The sequence below is a fragment of the Danio rerio genome, chromosome 5, assembly GCF_049306965.1.
Source record: "Danio rerio strain Tuebingen ecotype United States chromosome 5, GRCz12tu, whole genome shotgun sequence".
NCBI classification, from domain to species: domain Eukaryota; kingdom Metazoa; phylum Chordata; class Actinopteri; order Cypriniformes; family Danionidae; genus Danio; species Danio rerio.
Window position 1 is genome coordinate 58,932,564 of NC_133180.1, and position 19,391 is coordinate 58,951,954.

A 19,391-nucleotide genomic window follows, 5' to 3' on the forward strand; every position below is an offset into this window, starting at 1 on the left:
TGTTTGTGTAAAGTTGTAGGACATTTAAACTTGTTTTCAGTTGTGTATAATACTAGAAGTGTTTAGCCACTGTTTCCTTGGGTACTATAAGAGCTTGTGTGTTGAACGCGGACGGTTTCGCATCGTCCGTCGCAGTTTCGGGTGTGTTTTTACTCTCGAGGCATGTCCAGCTAAATTCAGTCAGCTAGTGCTCTTGGTGTCCAACTAAATTCAATCAGCTAGTGCTCTGGGTTGTATAAAAGCAACTAGTCTCACCGTGGCAGCGGTCTTGGCAGCCTCGTGTGAAGACCGCCTCGTGTGAAGACCGACGAGTGTAAAGACCATCGACTCTACCTGCGCCATCGACTTTACCTGCGCAACTCCACCGAGCAAAGACACCGACAAAGCACTTGAGTACTTTACTTTCTTGTGTAAGAATCAGCTCTTTGGTTTAAATCATGTTTAAACTTTGGGGATTCGAATCAAAGATTTGAACATGATTCACATAGAATTATTTAAAGCTACACTTAACTTAAGTATTTGTCCAGCAAATAGAACGTTTAGTGTAAAGCAATTCTGTATTATATTATTATGTGGCCAACAATAACAATATAAAAACAGTATTTAATTATTTAATGAGCAAGGTAGCAGTATCTGAAGCTGAGGCATTAACTTATAAAGCACACAACACACCAACACGGATCTTAAAACAAAACAAAAGTTTATTGCTTCTCTATAACACAAAGTACTAATCTACGTAAAAAAAAAACAAATGCACATACATACACACACGCACAAGCAGTTTTAGGAGAGTTTTGACTTAGTGGATTCAACTTCTAGCCTTTTCTATGTTCTTAGCTTTACAACCTGAGAGAAACCATAAAAGCAGAGAATTTCGCTATTCTTTACTACTTAAACATAAATCACACCAGTGTCAGCAATGGATAGAAACCTTGTTTGTGCTACTTGCGTTCTGATGGAATTTTTGGTTTTCTTAACTGGTCCAAAGGGAAATCCCGGCAAAGCTGATTGGTCAGCGTAGCAAGTTCAGTGACGTGATGGAATTTCCTCGTCGGTGAAAAAAGGTTTCTTTAATCGGTTGCTAGGGATACGAATGTTGGACGAGGCGGCGTTTGAAGTCCTTCCTGGGTTTCTGTAGTTACGATGAGTTTCAGAGTTTGGATGTGTTGACCCGATGGCTTGTTGTTGATGTGGTTGCACAAGCAGATCGGTGGTTGAGCCGCCAGCAAGTGAAGGTTGCGGTCTGCTCCGTGATGTAACGAGGCTTCCGGCAAGGCAATGTAACGGCCACAGCACGAGAAGAGTGACGTCCGGGCAGCGACGGCGGTGACGACTGGCAAAGATGACCGGCAAAAGATGACGATGAAATTCCTAGTTCAAAGTTTTATAGGCTTTGGTAGAGGCTGGTTCTACACAATACTTGTTCAATCAGAGAAGGTGCAGGGAGGAGTCACACCCCAATTCCGCCCTCTAGAAGGCCGGGTTGGCAAATTGTGTCGGTGCTGCTTTGATAGCATAGTTGTTAAAATAAAGTCTCATAACATGGACACCTTTCATAGTATGGTTTCTTCATATAAACCAATGCATTTGAAATGTTCTTAGCTTTCAATCAATACCAAACATGAAGTATTTCACAAACATTCTGTAGATTTCATTTGTCACTGAGGGCTATTACTCAATAACTATTCATAACAGTTTTGTTAAACACATGGAACATGTACACACAAAAACCTACAGAAACATAAAGCAAATGTACATTAATCAAATAAACTGTTTTACTTAAATGTCCATTAAACTTTGGAAGCGTTTCTGATCACTTTTGTGTCTGCCTGAGAATGTGTATTCTTTGCAGACGCCGGTTTGGTGGGTTTTTGATTGTAGAGCCTCTTATTGTTTTAAGGTGTAAAGTTAATTAACACGCAACTGTGATGTTGACTGGCTAGTCATCCTGTGGATTGCCTTTTGCTGGGTGCCTGTGGATTGCTTTGAAAATGAAATCAAAGCTCAGACATGTAGGCACCAACCAATCTTTTAAGGATAACATGGTCTGTGGCTTGTTCGGTTCTGGAACGATCCGTTGACTCACTACATCTCCCCCATTTGGATGGTGATGTTCCTGGCATGAACATTGGCAGACACTGGAACAAGTGGCATAGGTAGAGAGAGAACAGACACACAAGACACAAACCACATTTCCATTCCATAGAGTTCTGGTGCAGGTTTTAGCTTAAATTGTTCGGGTTAAGAACACAAGGTGTAGTGTAACATTGCCTGAAATAATTTAAATTTAGTTATTTAGCTAGTTTACTTCATTGCGAGTATGGAGTGGCGTTAGCTTCAACTTAAATGAGCAATAATTCTGCAGCGATTGACACTAATTTGGGAGAAGGAGTCAATCCTACTTTTAGGCCCTGTGCATGAATTTGCAAGTGTTCCCTGTAGAGGGGACTGGAACTGCAAATTAGTTAGGGAGAGAGAGAGAAAGAAGGAAATGAAGAGGCACAGTGATGCAACAAAACAAGGTAGGTTAAAAACCAGCAATAACAGTGTTGCATACGTGGAGTGGCTCCTCTCTTACTAGAGGTTGATCTAGCAGTGCTTTAGGGAAGAGAGTATTAGTGTTGTGTTTAACTAGGTGTTTCCTAGAATGTCAAAGATTATGTTAGTGTGTAGAGGGTAGAACAGTTGATCTGTATCAAGTTGTGGTCCTCCCCCAATTGTTGTTCAATAATGATGAAGCAGTCAAATGTTCATCCAGTAATGGAGGTACCGGAGTTTGGCATGGGTCAGGAAGGGTTTCAGGACTGAACTGAGGTTTGTCGGAGGAGTTACGACCCGAACTGAACTTTTGGGAGCCTGAGGGCTTTCACCTGCAAGTGTTTGTTGGTTCAGGTGGTTGTTGCTTCTCCGCTCGGCGACTAGTCGGGCTGAATATGTTTTTTCCTTTTCCCGTTTCCTGTCCTCTTCTATGCATTTGAGAAACTCTTTCATCATCAATTTTACCAGTTCTTGAGGGTCAAATCCCGGTGGGGTATTTTCCTCTTGCTGGGATTGAGTCTGAGCGTTGTCCGGGTGGAAATTTTTGGAGTACCTTCGTTGACTTCTTGGACTTGATGATCCAGAGTTTTGATTTCTTCCCTTGGAGGGAATACTGGATGGTGACCAGCTTTTGTTTGACCCCCATTGATTTCTTTCCTGGTGGTGTTCAGGTGAGCGTCGTTGTCCACGCGGTCCATCCCAGTGACTGTTCCTCTGTTTAAATCTCGTGTCAGCGTAGGAGTTCCGTTGTCTATTAGACGAAGACGCATTCCATGCTGGGGATAGTGGTCTCACGCTGTTTGGGCGTTGGGCACCCTCTAGTGCCAGTTCTGGATGGGTGTTAAAGTCAAAAACTGTGGCAGTTTTAGTGTTTTTCTCTAACACCATCTTTTGTTTGTCGTGGGCTTTCTGTGTCAAATCTCGCAATTGCTGGATGCTTCGTGGGCATGCGAGTACTCCGAGATGTTGGCTTACTGCAGGATGGAGGTTTCTCAGGAAGAGAATCTTAAAGTTCAGGTCTTCTTCCATATTCGGTTCGTTGCGAGTTCCGAAAAAGGCTTGCCTGAGTTGGTTGTAGTAAGCATGTGGGGACTCATTGCGAGCTTGTTTTGTCTCCAGAGCACTTAACAGTCCTTTATCTGAGTCAGGGTTTGCAAACTCTCTGATGAGGGCTTCTTGGAGCAAGCAGTAATCGTTCTTTACCCGAGACGGCTGTCGGTCCAGGAAGCTGCGCACCTCAGTGCTGGAAGTGGCTCGAAGCAAATATAGTCTTTCTTTATCAGAGACATTGGGTCTCATTTCCAGGTGGAAATCAATGTCTTGCAAATAAGCGTGGACCTCCAACCCACCTGACACACTTGGAGTAAACTTGCCAATGTTTCTGGCCAGACTGTATGACGATCTGTGACTGGCTATCACAGGCTCTCGTCGCTGTGGGGTAAGGTAAGGCTCTTCAAAAGGTGTTGGAGAAGATCTTCGGCGTAGTTTCTCACCTCTTTCAATAGGTGAGAGCTCAGGGACAGGGGATCCTGTCCTACTTGGCAGGGGCGAGGCTGGTGCACATCTTGTCTTTGGAGGTTTATAGCGCAGTGCATAGGCATGCCTGAGTTCACTGGCGGACTCCTCTTTGATGTCATCCACTTCCTGCATTAGTCTGTCGATCTCATGTCTTGCTTCGCTCAGGTGAGTTTCAAGGGCTTTGATTCTGGCCTTCTTGTCTCTTAAGTCCACCTTCGCTTCTTTCAGCAGTTGTTCAGCATAATCTAGCTTGTTAGCGACGTCAGCGTGGTCTGCTTTGGCTTGTTCTCTTTCTTCTGTGACGACTTTTAGGGCTTCTTGTAGTTTGTCGATCTCCTCTTAGGTACCTTCATCCATCTCATTTGGCTGTTTCAGACGTTCCTGAGCCTCTAGCTCTAGCTGCTCGATGCGGGCTCGCAGGCGTGTCAGCTTGTGTTGGAGTTGGGAGACGTGTCTGTCACTCAACTTGAGGGTGGCTATGAGTGTGTGACTCAAAGTACCAGTGATTTTGGCCAGCTCTTTGTGGTTGAAACTTTGACTTGGGTCTTGCTTCATGATGCTGTTTATGTTCTCATCCAATTGGTTTTGCGTCAGGGGCTGCAGTGTTTCGGCTGCTTTAGGGAGGAGACTGCCTGTTACAACGCTCAGCCAGGTTTCCAGGTCCTTCCAGTGGCCAACAGGATCTTTGGAGTGAGCCATGTTTTACTGCGGGGGGAGGACTTTAACTGACACAGACCTTGAAGAGAGATAGAGAGGAGAAAGAAAAAACAAGGTAGAACAACGCAAACAGACAAGGAGAAATGGTAATGTGCAATGTTAAGTGTGTTCTAATGTTGAGTGAAGTGTGGTTCTCTGGAACTGTGGCCCTCTGGTGTGTACGCGTGTCTAACTGGTAGTCTCTGTGGAAAGAGTCAGTAGCACAGACACAGTGAGAGAACAAAGAAAAACAAAAGTGATAGGGAGAATAAGGAGTAGGGTGAAAATCTGTACTTTCCACTTTCCTAGAGAGAGGGTTCCATTAGCTTTTGTTAAATATAAAAATAAGATTTCTAAACACAAGGACTGTGGTTGCTGTTAAACTTTCTTATGAAGTGACAGAAAGTAGGACAACAATAACAGTATTGGCTTCTGAATAGGATTGACTCTGTACACCAAATAAATTGTTTCTGGATGCGTGTTCAGAATTGAATCAAACAACGCCTATCTTCTTGTTGACCTGATGAGTGAGAAAGGAGGGGTGAGATCAGACAATTTAAACAATTAAAAGTGTTCAAGTGTCCCAAAAATCTATTAAATGTTTCTAAAATTCTCTGCTTTTTGACTTTCATAAGCACAATCTTTAAACCAGCATCAATAGTCTAGTTAAAAGAAGATAACTAGTAGAAAGAGATAACAAAGGATTTAGTTTTCTCTTAGCATTAGGTGTATTTAAGGATGTCAAAACAATGGCACTGTTGAGTTGATACTCAAGAAGGGTTAGTTTTATATAGTAACCACTTAGCCTATGTAGTAGAAAAATCAGAATTTTCCTTTTGAAGTTGGCTAATTGGAGGGCTACTGCTCTAAGACTAGGCTCAAAAATGGCTTAGGTTGGTACCGTTACAGCTCACTGGGCTGTACTGTCCAATTGCATCAATGAAGCAGCAGGGGGAGCGCTGTCTGTTAGCAGGCTTAAAATAAACTAAATTTAATAGACTAAATTCAATTTTGAATTGAACTTAACTTTAAATCTGTAACGTGGTAATAACTTTTATAAGGTATCATTAAGATTGATAAGAACACTTATGACTAAATTTAATTATTAATTATTGCTAAAATGATAGAGCCATGCATAAATGAACCATTAATGAAATTAAAATTTCAAAACAATGAAGTTGGTTAGAGTAACATTTAATGCAGTTCATCATTAAATTAAACAATTATAATTTATTTAATCAATGAGTCTTATCCGTATAAATCAACAGTTATAGGAAATGGGTGTTCCTAGATGTTGATGAATGGAAAAAGTATACTTGAATAAGTCAGAGAGCATTAATTTATAGTCATAAAAACAAAACTATAATTCATCACTAATAAAACCAACAGCTTATGTGTGTTTTGATCGTGTATAAGTAATGGAAGGATCCAATTGCAAGTAAAAATACTTTATTGACGTAGTCAATATAGTATCACAAGTCCACACAAAAAGAAATAAACAAAAACAAGCTATATTCCGACTCAATCGGGGATCAGGAGAACAGACAGGGAACCGAGAAGCTAGGTCTCAGAAAGGGACTCCACGCCAGTCCTAAACACAAACAAAATGATCAGCAGAGAATTAACGAACTGACACGAGACAAGAGACACGCTGCCCAGATATAGCCGAGTTAACAAGTCGCAGCTGGCAGGCTAATCAGGACAGCAGGACTCCACATAGCACGTGACAAAATCACTGACGTCAGACACACGTGGAACACCAAAACAAAACAAAACCATGTGACCAAACAGACACTCAGAAGTGCGCACACACCTACAACCGTGACATTAACTCCTCTCCTACGAGCACCTCCTGGTGCTCCCAGAAGAGCTTACCTGTCGATTATAATCATCGATGAGAGAGTGATCCAGTATGTCCTTTGCAGGAACCCAGCTTCTCTCCTCCGGACCGTAACCTTCCCAGTCCACCAAGTACTGAAAACCTTGTCCCCTCCGTCTTGAATCCAGAATGCGCTTAACCGAATAAACGGTTTTCCCATCTACGAGACGAGAGAGGGGGGGGGGTGGGACCGGAGTGGGCGGGTTAATGGCCGTATGAAAAACGGGCTTTAATTTGGAAACGTGAAACACGGGATGTATTCTCCTGTACGCTGGAGGAAGTTTGAGGCGGACAGCCACCGGACTTATGATCTTGGTGACAGTGAACGGGCCAATGAATTTAGGTGCAAGTTTATTACATACGGAACGCAAAGGAATATTCTTAGTAGAAAGCCACACTTTCTGACCAACGACGTAAACGGGAGGCTTAGACCGGTGGCGATCGGCTTTAGCCTTGGTGCGCGCACCCACTTGGAGAAGGGTCTGTCTGGCCCTGTTCCAAGTGCGTTGGCACCTCTGGACAAAGGCTTGAGCGGAGGGGACCGCGATTTCGGTTTCCAGACTGGGAAAAGCTGGTGGTTGGAAACCTAGACTACACTCAAATGGAGACAGGCCCGTAGCAGACACTGGTAATGAATTGTGTGCGTACTCCACCCATGGGAGTTGCTGACTCCAAGAGGTGGGATTCTGAGAAACCAAACATCGTAACATACGTTCGAGGTCTTGGTTGGCCCTCTTAGTTTGTCCGTTACTCTTTAGATGAAACCCAGAAGAAAGACTTACAGTCGCCCCTAATAAACGACAGAATTCTCTCCAGAATTTATAGACAAACTGAGGCCAACTTTCAGAAACCACATCCATCGGGAGGCCATGAATGCGAAAGACGTGATTAATGACAGCATCCGCTGTCTCTTTGACTGAGGGTAATTTGGGCAGAGGAATAAAATGAGTAGCCTTCGAAAACCGATCCACAACGATCAAAATGACCGTGTTGCCAGCAGATGGCGGGAGACCTGTGACAAAATCTAGCGAAATGTGCGACCAGGGTCTCGAAGGCACTGACAGCGGCTGAAGGAGTCCAGCGGAGGGCGATTGGAAGTCTTAGAAACAGCACAAACAGAACAGGCCAAAACAAACTCCAGTATGTCCCGAGCCATAGCTGGCCACCAGAATCACTGTTTAACCAGAAATAGAGTGCGACTTACCCCTGGATGACAAGCCACTTTGGAGGAATGTCCCCATCGAATGACGTCAGACCAAATCTCCACTGGCACGAATAAGCGGCTCGGTGGGCATCCGGACGGGGGCGTTACCCCTTCCAAGGCGAGGCGAACCATACTTTCGATCTCCCATGTCAGAGCAGAAATATAAATTCCCTGAGGAACAATGGACTCGACAGCGGTAGTGCGCTCGGTAAAATCAAAAAGACGGGATAAAGCATCGGGTTTGTTGTTTTTTGAACCCGCTCGATAAGAGATAGTGAAATCAAAGCGTCCAAAAAATAGTGCCCACCGAGCCTGCCTAGAGTTTAGTCGTTTGGCGGACTAGATATATTCCAGGTTCTTATGATCGGTCCAAACGATAAAGGTAACCCCCGAACCCTCCAACCAATGGCGCCACTCCTCCAATGCGAGTTTGACTGCCAACAACTCCCTATTACCAATGTCGTAATTACGTTCTGCGGGAGATAATCGGTGTGAAAAAAAACGCTCAAGGATGCATCTTGCCGTCCAAGGACGCGCGCTGGGACAGGATAGCTCCAACTCCTACCTCTGGTGTGTCAACCCCCACCACAATCTGCTGAGACGGATCAGGAGCCACCAGAATAGGAGCTGAAACAAAGCAGCTTTTTAATTTTGTGAATGCAGCCTGCGCTGCACTCGACCACCTGAAGGCAGTCCTGAGGAGGTTAAAGACGTCAGTGGAGCAGCGAGCTGGCTGAAGTTGCGAATAAAACGCCGGTAAAAATTAGCGAAGCCCAAAAGTCTCTGCAGGGCCTTGCGCGACTCTGGGATTGGCCAATTTACCACAGCCTGAACCTTCTCTGTATCCATGCGCACCCCCTTGACTGACACGATGTGTCCTAGAAAAGGAACAGACAGTGCATGAAAAACGCATTTCTCCGCCTTGACATAAAGCCCATTCTCTAGTAGCCTCTGGAGCACTCGCCTGACATGTTGCACATGTTCCTGGAGAGAACGAAAAAAAATCAGAATGTCATCCAGGTAGACATAAATGAACTGATCTATCATGTCTCGCAGCACGTCATTAACGAGTGCTTGGAAAACTGCGGGGGCGTTGGAAAGTCCAAAGGGAAGAACACAATATTCAAAATGCCCCCTGGGGGTAAGGAATGCGGTTTTCCACTCATGGCCCTGCTTCATGCGAACCAAATGATAAGCGTTGCGGAGATCTAATTTTGTGAAATAAGATGCTCCCTGAAGACACTCGAATGCTGAAGACATCAGTGGCAAAGGATAGGTATTCTTCACCGTGATGTTGTTCAGCCCTCGATAATCTATGCATGGTGATGGAGTGACCCATCCTTCTTTTTCATCACCCGCCCCTGCCGGTGATGAAGAGAAATATATTTCTCCATGGCCTCCCTCTCAGGAGCAGAAAGTGAGTATAACTTGCCTTTAGGCGGAGATGTCCCAGACAATAAGTCTATAGCACAGTCATAGGGACGATGGGGGGGAAGAGAAGCAGCTCGAGAATTACTGAACACTCTCTTCAGGTCGAGGTACTCACAAGGCACGTTTGACAGGTCCATGCGCTCCTCCTGAAACACAGAACAAGACACAGCAGAACAAGCAGACGTAAGACAAGATGCATGACAGTTTTCACTCCGTTTCACTCCGTTAACGTTCTGAGTTTCAGAAGCCCAGCACAGGGTTGCTGGCAGTAATGTGGTAGTAACAGAGGGTTTATTTAACTTTATCTCACCCATCAGTAACCTCTTACCTACTGATGGGCGGGGTCTTTTACTGGACATGAGGCCACTCGATGTCCAGCACCTCCGCGATACAGACAGAGTCCCTCGTTTCTGCGTCGCCGCGTCTCTTGCACCGAAAGACGAGACCTGCCCAATTGCATGGGCTCCGGATCGGCAGCACGGGAAACTCGGGGACCATTTCAGAGGGTGCACTCAGTTGAGCGCGCGTCTCTCTGCGCAGCAGTCGAGCATCCACGCGAATAGCCAGATCTATGAGGCCATCAAGAGTTTTGGGCAGATCCAGGGTATAAATCTCATCCTGGAGATGATCCGACAAGCCATGGAGGAACATGTCCCATTGCGCCTCTTTATTCCAGCCGCACTCCGCTGCTAAGGTCCGAAACTCTATGGAGTAATCCGCCACACTGCGGTTTCCTTGATGGAGCTCGGCGAGAACTCTAGCTGCCTCTCTCCCGGAGGCTGCTCGATCGAAAACTTTCTTTAATTCCTCTGAGAACGAGTTGAAGGAGGAACAGCAGGGCAGTAGCAGGGAGGGTGAGGAAGGCAAGGTTCAGGTGGACGGCTTATTGCCTCAGCGGCTGGCGCCGGATCTGAAGATGATGCCGCTTCCTGTGAAGCCGCCCCGGTTGTCAACTGCTGAACCTGCGTGGTGAGTGCAGACATTTGATCAACTAAGTTTTGAATGGCTAGATTTGTGTTAGCCAATAATTGTTCCTATCTGTCAATCCTGACGTTGGTGTGGTTTACGAACTCCGTAAACTGGGCAATACTTGCTGGATCCATTGTCTGGGCAGTTCGTTCTGTTATGATTGTGTACAAGTAATGGAAGGATCCAATTGCAAGTAAAAATACTTTATTGACGCAGTCAATATAGTATCACAAGTCCACACAAAAAGCAATAAACAAACAAAAACAAGCTATATTCCGACTCAATCGGGGATCAGGAGAACAGACAGGGAAACGAGAAGCTAGGTCTCAGAAAGGGACTCCACGCCAGTCCTAAACACAAACAGAATGATCAGCAGAGAATTAACGAACTGACACGAGACAAGAGACACGCTGCCCAGATATAGCCGAGTTAACAAGTCGCAGCTGGCAGGCTAATCAGGACAGCAGGACTCCACATAGCACGTGACAAAAACACTGACGTCAGACACGCGTGGAAAACCAAAACAAAACCATGTGACCAAACAGACACTCAGAAGTGCGCACACACCTGTAACAATGTGAGTTCAAACTGATCGAATTCAACAGGCCAAGTACAGCAGGAAAAACAAAAATAAAATAAAATAATAGTGATTAAACTCACCAGTTAGATCATGCACACTTTTATTAACTTTGCGTTTGTCAACTTTTCCAAGGTGAGTAAAGAAAAATTACTGAGATGCAAGAGTTATTTTAAGCATCATCCATACAATGCATTTAGGACCACTAAATGCTACGTGCTATCTATTAGCCTTCACTGCTACTGGAAATGCATAGACTTCAATGCAAATACGTTACCGTTAGTTTAGCTTAGCTTCACACTATGCTCTTAGTTTACAATGCAAGCTGGCGCTGGCGGACTGCACATGTGCGCTTGAATGTAATTCCGGCAAGTCTCTCTGTACTTCCGGACCAAGGTTGCTGCTATGGCAACGACCACAAAGTGGAATATTAGCAAGTTTTACAGTATCACTTGAGATAGCATCTCACACTGTTCAAGCAAAAAGCACTAGTTAGATTTTATATCTTAACAGTACTGAACGATCTCAACTCATGAAAGTGAGATAAATTAATCAACAGGATTTCTGAGATTAATACAAATTGTGACAGAGATATGGGGAATCTCAGCACTCTGTGTTAAGTCTGTGTAGACTGCAAACACATCCGTGGATTCAAACCACAATTTTAATTGATCAATTTCAAAACTTCTCCTATAAACTACGCTAGGCAGCTCTCTCTGAGCTCCGCGTTTTAAATAATTTACTAAGTATTAGCAAATTACAGGGCAACAAGAATTTAGTTAGCTATGCTAAAACAGTTACCAGGAGAAAACAGTTGAGTTTCCATCCAGGAATCGCGGCGTACGAAATCATACTGTGAAGGCCTGATATATGAGATAAGCACAAAGGAATACGCTTTGTCTTTCTCTACATGTGCTTTAGAGCAGCTTACAGTTTGTCTCGGCGGACAATTTAAATGCAGTTTTACTTTCTTAACAACACTACATGCAGTCAAGCAATAAAACAAATGGCACCACAATGAAATTGTGCAGTAACAAAACTTCTGTTCTTTCTAATCTATTCTTTCCGGACAAAAATAGAAAAGATTAACAACGTGGTTTCTGAGTTTTGTGCTTTAAAAGTTAGATCTGCTTGCCCAAATTATTCTCCACCACTATGTAAGAATCAGCTCTTTGGTTTAAATTATTTTTAAACTTTGGGGATTCGAATCAAAGATTTGAACATGATTCACATAGAATTATTTAAAGCTACACTTAACTTAAGTATTTGTCCAGCAAATAGAACGTTTAGTGTAAAGCAATTCTGTATTATATTATTACGTGGCCAACAATAACAATATAAAAACAGTATCTAACTATCTAATGAGCAAGGTAGCAGTATCTGAAGCTGAGGCATTAACTTATAAAGCACACAACACACCAATACGGATCTTAAAACAAAACAAAAGCATATTGCTACTCTATAACACAAAGTACTAATCTACGTAAAACAAATAAATGCACATACATACACACACGCACAAGCAGTTTTAGGAAAGTTTTGACTTAGTGGATTCAACTTCTAGCCTTTTCTATGTTCTTAGCATTGCAACCTGAGAGAAACCATAAAAGCAGAGAATTTCGCTATTCTTTACTACTTAAACATAATTCACACCAGTGTCAGCAATGGATAGAAACCTTGTTTGTGCTCATTGCGTTCTAATGGAATTTTGGTTTCCTCAACTGGTCCAAAGGGAAATCCCGGCGAAGCTGATTGGTCAGCGTAGCAACTTCAGTGACGTGATGGAATTCCCTCGTTGGTGAAAAGGGGTTTCTTTAGTCGGTTGGTAGGGATACGGATGTTGGACGAGGCGGCGTTTGAAGTCCTTCCTGGGTTTCTGTAGTTACGATGAGTTTCAGAGTTTGGATGTTGACCCAATGGCTTGTTGTTGACGTGGTTGCACAAGCAGATCGGGGGTCGAGCCGGCAGCAAGTGAAGGTCGCGGTCTGCTCCGTGATGTAACGAGGCTTCCGGCAAGGCGATGTAACAGCCAAAGCACGAGAAGAGCGACGTTTGGGCAGCGATGGCGGTGACGACTGGCAAAAGACGACGATGAAATTCCTAGTTCAAAGTTTTATAGGCTTTGGTAGAGGCTGGGTCTACACAATACTTGTCCAATCAGAGAAGGTGCAGGGAGGAGTCACACCCCAATTCCGCCCTCTAGAAAGCCGGGTTGGCAAATTGTATCGGTGCTGCTTTGATAGCATAGTTGTTAAAATAAAGTCTCATAACATGGACACCTTTCATAGTATGGTTTCTTCTTATAAAACAATGCATTTGAAATGTTCCTAGCTTTCAATCAATACCAAACATGAAGTATTTCACAAACATTCTGTAGATTTCATTTGTCACTGAGGGCTATTACTCAATAACTATCCATAACAGTTTTGTTAAACACATAGAACATGTACACACAAAAACCTACAGAAACATAAAGCAAACGTACATTACTCAAATAAACTGTTTTGCTTAAATGTCCATTAAACTTTGGAAGCGTTTTTGATGGCTTCTGTGTCTGCCTGAGAATGTGTATACTAGGGCTGCACGATATTGGAAAAAATTGACATTGCGATATTTTTTTCCCCTGCGATATATATTGCAATATTTTTTATATAGATATATACTTAAGACTAGGGCTGTGACGGTCACCATGACAACCGCGTCACCGCGGTGGCCAGTTGCCACCTCGGTTGTCCATTACCACCGGCCGTAGTATGTGACGTCACGCACTTTAAAACATATATACAAATTACTGTTATGTTGCCAAGTATTACATATCTGTTAGAATATAACATTAGGCACGATTCAGCAAGTTCAAGTTCAACCATTATCTTGTTAGAAAACGAACTCTTACATCTGGGAACATTTTGGATTCGTGCCGACCGAGAAAGGTGAACGAATCAATTTGAATTAAGCTTTTTGTAGGGGTGTTTTAAATAAAGTGTGTTTTAATATTCACTGCCGAGAGTCCAAACACTGAGGAGCAAATCCACGGGTCCCGAACCATGCAAGCCAGTGGTGATTGACGGCGAGGGAAATAAAGCCATGTAGGCTTAATCAACTCCTGTCTTCTAAATGCAAAAGCCCAGCTCAGCCAGGCATGACAGAGGCATTTGCAAAAATGGCCAGATACAAAAGAGAAAGTGATAAATAGAAGACATTGACAAGAAATGGAGTAACATAGGCTATTCGGTAACTAGTTAAGAACGCGCCGCTCCGCAGACTAGAGAAAACCTGCGTTGCGAGAAATGCGGGCGGCGGAACAGAAGCAGAAGCCCTCTCTCATATGGTTGTGAAAAAGTAGCATGTCTGTGCATTTTCGCTACAAGCACACCGTCTGACAGTGTATTGCTGGAAACATTATAACCCCATTCTTCACTTAAACCGGACAAAGTCAACATGTTAGTTTTTCTGGCAAATAATTTAAAATATGACTACAAAAGGTGGATAGAAACTACGCTGTTTTTTTTTAAACATCTGACTTATATTGTTACTAGGTTAATATTTTCTTTTTACTTATAATTATTAATATTTATATTATTATTACACTGATTAGTAAAGTGCCATTTAGGCTATTTGTTAATTTCTTAAAAATGTAACGTTTAATTGTTATTATTATACGGTTTCAAGCAGTACAAGTTATATGATATTTAACTACAATATTTATAAATAGTTTTGTGTTGTTTTATTACCGAAAGTTCAAAAATAAACATGTACGTTTATACGGGTGTTTTATTTATTAATATTTAATTAAGTTATTCCTTAACCTTACATAAAAGGTAAATTAACGTAGGTAGGCTACATTATTTGTTGATGTATGAGATCTAGGAACATGTTTGCCAGTAAATAATACTCTCACCACTTAAAAAAAAAAATGAATAACTTGCGTAAAGGATGCAATAAAAAATGCAAGCGCTTAATCATTCTTCACTCAATCGGATTCGTACGTGCAATAAGCCGAGGCTATATTGCGCCGACAAGAACAAGCCCTAAAACTAAGTCTAGAGAGAGAATTAATACTAGTTAATATTAATGATTATAAACACGAACTGCGTTGTATGATAAACGCATCACAATGATGTTGTGATCTTTTCTGAAGAACAGATAAGTTGTCACCGTCTCCCCAGCCAGGTTTTCATCTGCTTTTTTTCTTCCTCTCGATACAAACAATAAAGTATCAGCGCCAGACCAGTGGTTTAAATTATATTTTACTCTCCTGATTTCTTTTCTTTTCATTAAAATTTTTTTTTTAAGTTTTGTAGGCTATTTCATATATATTTTTAAATATTATCATTCAGCCTACCTGCAGCGCATGAGGTTGTGTGCTGGGCAAATCCCCTTTACTCATGCTACCCATTTCATTTATGACACTTGACTTGGCAGGCTGATCATCTTTAACCTCAAAAGGTGTTTTTAACTTGAGAACGCTTCTGCACAATGTGATGTTTCTTATTACAACTGTTAGTGGTGTCAAAATGAAAGCAAACATTAAAAAGGGTTTTGTTTTATCAATTGTATAGTTTAGTTTTAATAATAGCTAATGTATATAATAAATTATAATATTAATTATTGTGTAGACTACAGTGTCCAACAAAACAATTTTATTAGGTTACTCTAATAGACCAAATCCCTAACTGAAAAACGAATGTGAAAATGAGTAGCGTCTCTGCTAAAATTAATTTAACGACAAATTTCTTTTTTCCCCTTTAGAGATCAAAAGAGCTGTATTTAAAGAATTATTTAACAAAAACATGAATTGAATGCCCAGTTCTTTCCCGTGTGAGTTTGGTGCACCTCCACGTCTGCGTTTTTAAGGTTACCCTGACCTGACGGGACCAGATCTCTGTATTGCTTTAATTTCTCAATTTTCATAACTGCATTGCATTTTCATATGGTAAAATATCAAAATTTATGTTCTGAAAGTAGTAGGAATGACGGGAGTGTTAGTAATTAATGACAGGAAGAACTTTCACTTTTGAGTGAACTTCTGTCACGTTATTTTAGTATGATAAAATAAACAAAATAGTAATGCAGTAAAGTATTTTTCGCTCTGCCAAGCCTTCTCTGTTGCTGTATAGAGAAGCAGCCTGCTCAGTCTCCTTACCCCGGCCCCACTCCGCCCACCGACTCCTGAACGTTTCACTCACTCACTCACTCACTCACTCACTCACTCACGCGGGCATGCACTGCGGTCTCATGGGGAAACGCAGCATTTTGATATAATGTTTTTCTTGTTCCCAAATACAAATAATTTATCAAGTATTGTTTGAAATAAGTATTCGTAAAAACACGCTATTCGTGCTTTTCCGAATACTGTATTCCGGTTCGGCTCCACCCATAATATATATATAATTTTTTTTTTTTTGCTTTGCATTGCACCCTCCTGCGATGTGACTATCACGGATGCGCACATCGCGATTGCGATGCTGAAACGATATATCGTGCAGCTCTAGTGTATACCTTGCAGACGCCAAAAGACACGCGAACCATAAGGTACTTCTCAAAAACCGGTTTGGTGGGTTTTTGATTGTAGAGCCTCTTATTGTTCTAAGGCGTAAAGTTAATTAACATTCAACTGTGATGTTGACTGGCTAGTCATCCTGTGGGTTGCCTTTTGCTGGGTGCCTGTGGATTGCTTTGAAAATGAAATCAAAGCTAAGACATGTAGGCATCTTTTAAGGATAACATGGTCTGTGGCTTGTTTGGTTCTGGAACGATCCGTTGACTCCCTACACTTGTTTTACTTAACTTTACACTTATTTTTGTTTTCATTGCAATTTTATTATGTGTTTACTAATTCCTGTTGTTACTAACACTCGCAAAACACAGGAGGTACGCTGCAGGCGTAATCCTCACAACCTTCGTTCAATACATGTATCTACTATTTCACAACTCTCTCTCTCTCTCCGTGGGCCTCTGGAATTGTCAATCAGCTGTTAACAAGGCAGATTTTATTACCTTCATAGCTACATATTCTGACTATAATCTCATTTCTCTAACTAAGACCTGGTTGAGGCCAGAGGACACTGCTACACATGCTACTCTTTCTGCTAATTTCTCTTTTTCCCACACTCCTCGTCAGACAGGGAGAGGGGGTGGGACTGGACTACTGATTTCCAAAAAATAGAAATTTACTCTGAGACCGTCCCTGCCAATAATCAGCTCCTTTGAATTCCATGCAGTCACCATTATCCACCCCTTCTACATAAATGTGGTTGTCATCTACCGCCCACCGGGTACATTAGGTCACTTCTTAGATTAACTGGATGTTCTTCTCTCATCTTTTTCTAATTATGACACTCCCTTGTTGGTGCTAGGTGACTTCAACATTCACATTGAGAGACCGCAACCTGCTGACTTTCAGACTTTCCTTGCCTCTATTGACCTCAAAAAAGCACCTACTTCTGCTACCCACAAATCAGGTAATCAGCTAGACCTTATTTACACACGACATTGCTTCACTGATCAAACACTAGTAACTCCACTACAAATATCGGATCATTTCCCTCTGTCCCTCAACATTCACATTACTCCTGAGCCGCCACACACTCCAACACTGGTTGCCTTTCGCAGAAACCTACGATCTCTCTCACCCAATAGACTATCCACCATTGTTTCAGACTCTCTTCCTCCATCTTGCAAACTTTCTGCACTTGATACGAACAGTGCCACTGATACACTCTGCTCCACACTAGCATCATGTCTAGACAGATTATGTCCTCGTGCATCCAGGCCAGTCCGTGCCAGTCCTCCTGCACCCTGGCTCACGGATGCTCTATGTGAGCATCGCTCAAAACTTCGGGCTGCAGAGAGAATTTGGCGGAAAACTACAAATCCTGCACAGCTCTTAACATACCAAACTCTTCTGTCTTCTTTCTCGGCTTAGGTTACTTCTGCAAAGCAGACATATTTCCGTCAGAAAATCAACAATACCACTAATCCTCGCCTACTTTTTAAAACCTTTTCCTCCCTCCTCTATCCTCCTTCTCCACCCGCATCCTCCACACTTACTACTGATGACTTTGCTACATTCTTTTGCACCAAAACTGCAAAAATCAGTGCTCAATTTGCTGCACCTACAACAAACACGCAAGATACACCACCAACACCACACACACTCATGTCTTTTTTCTCAGATCTCTGAGTCTGAGGTGTCCAATCGTGCTATCTAGCCATGCAACTACCTGTCCACTTGATCCCATTCCCTCTTATCTCTTGCAAGCCATCTCTCCTGCAGTCATACCAACACTGACTCACATAATTAACACATCTCTTGACTCTGGTTTATTCCCCACTTCATTTAAGCAGGCTAGGGTAACCCCACTGCTAAAGAAACCCAACCTGGACCATACGCTACTTGAAAACTACAGACCGGTATCCCTGCTTTCATTCATGGCCAAGATTCTGGAGAAAGTAGTGTTCAATCAAGTCCTGGACTTTCTTACTCAAAATATCTTATGGACAACAAGCAATCCGGCTTTTAGAAAGGCTACTCAACTGAGACTGCCCTGCTCTCGGTCGTGGAGGATCTCAGACTGGCTAAAGCAGACTCAAAATCATCAGTCCTCATCTTGCTGGATTTGTCAGCTGCTTTTGACACTGTAAACCACCAGATCCTGCTATCTACGCTTGAGTCACTGGGCGTTGCGGGCACAATTATACGATGGTTCGGATCTTACCTCTCTGACAGGTCATTCACGGTGTCTTGGAGGGCAGAGGTGTCCAACCTACAGCATCTAAACACTGGGGTACCTCAAGGCTCTGTTCTTGGGCCACTTCTCTTCGCCATCTACACATCATCTCCAGCTATACCTCTCTTTTCATCCTGATGATCCCTTGGTTCCAGCTCGCATCTCAGCCTGCCTGTTGGACATTTCACACTGGATTAAAAGATCATAATCTTAAGCTTAACCTCGCAAAAATGGAAATGCTTGTAGTTTCTGCCTACCCGACTCTACACCATAACTTTTCAACCCAGATGGATGGGGCAACCATTACTGCATCCAAAATGGTGAAAAGCCTTGGAGTAACGAATGATGACTAAACTACTCTGACCACATTTCTATAACTGCTCGATCGTGCAGATTTGCACTCTATAACATCAGAAAGATCCGACCCTTCTTATTTGAACATGCAGCTCAACTCCTTGTTCAACCTCTTGTTCTCTCCAAACTGGATTACTGCAACTCTCTACTAGCCGGGCTTCCAGCTAACTCTATCAAGCCTCTTCAGCAGCTCCAGAAAACAGCAGCACAAGTGGTCTTCAATGAACCTAAAAGAGCACATGTCACTCCGCTGCTCATCCGTTTGCACTGGCTGCCAGTTGCTGCTCACATCATATTCAAAGCTCTGATGTTTGCCTACAAAGCGACTTCTGGCTTTGCTCCTTCTTATCTGCCCTCACTTCTGCAGATCTATGTGCCCTCCAGAAACTTGCGTTCTGTGAATGAACGTCGCCTCGTGGTTCCATCCCAACGAGGGAAGAAATCACTTTCCCGAACGCTCGCGTTCAATCTGCCCAGTTTGTGGAATGAACTCCC

General features: G+C 42.8%; 1 protein-coding gene across 3 annotated transcripts in view; it reads left to right on the plus strand.

The window, feature by feature from the left end:
- taf6 (TAF6 RNA polymerase II, TATA box binding protein (TBP)-associated factor) overlaps window positions 1-19,391 on the plus strand; it is a 156,004-nt gene that overhangs the window by 8,663 nt on the left and 127,950 nt on the right. The window contains exon 2 of one of the 3 annotated variants that reach the window (XM_021476094.3): window positions 17,169-17,273. The gene's annotated coding sequence lies outside the window, so the exon portion shown is untranslated. 3 annotated transcript variants of the gene reach the window in all.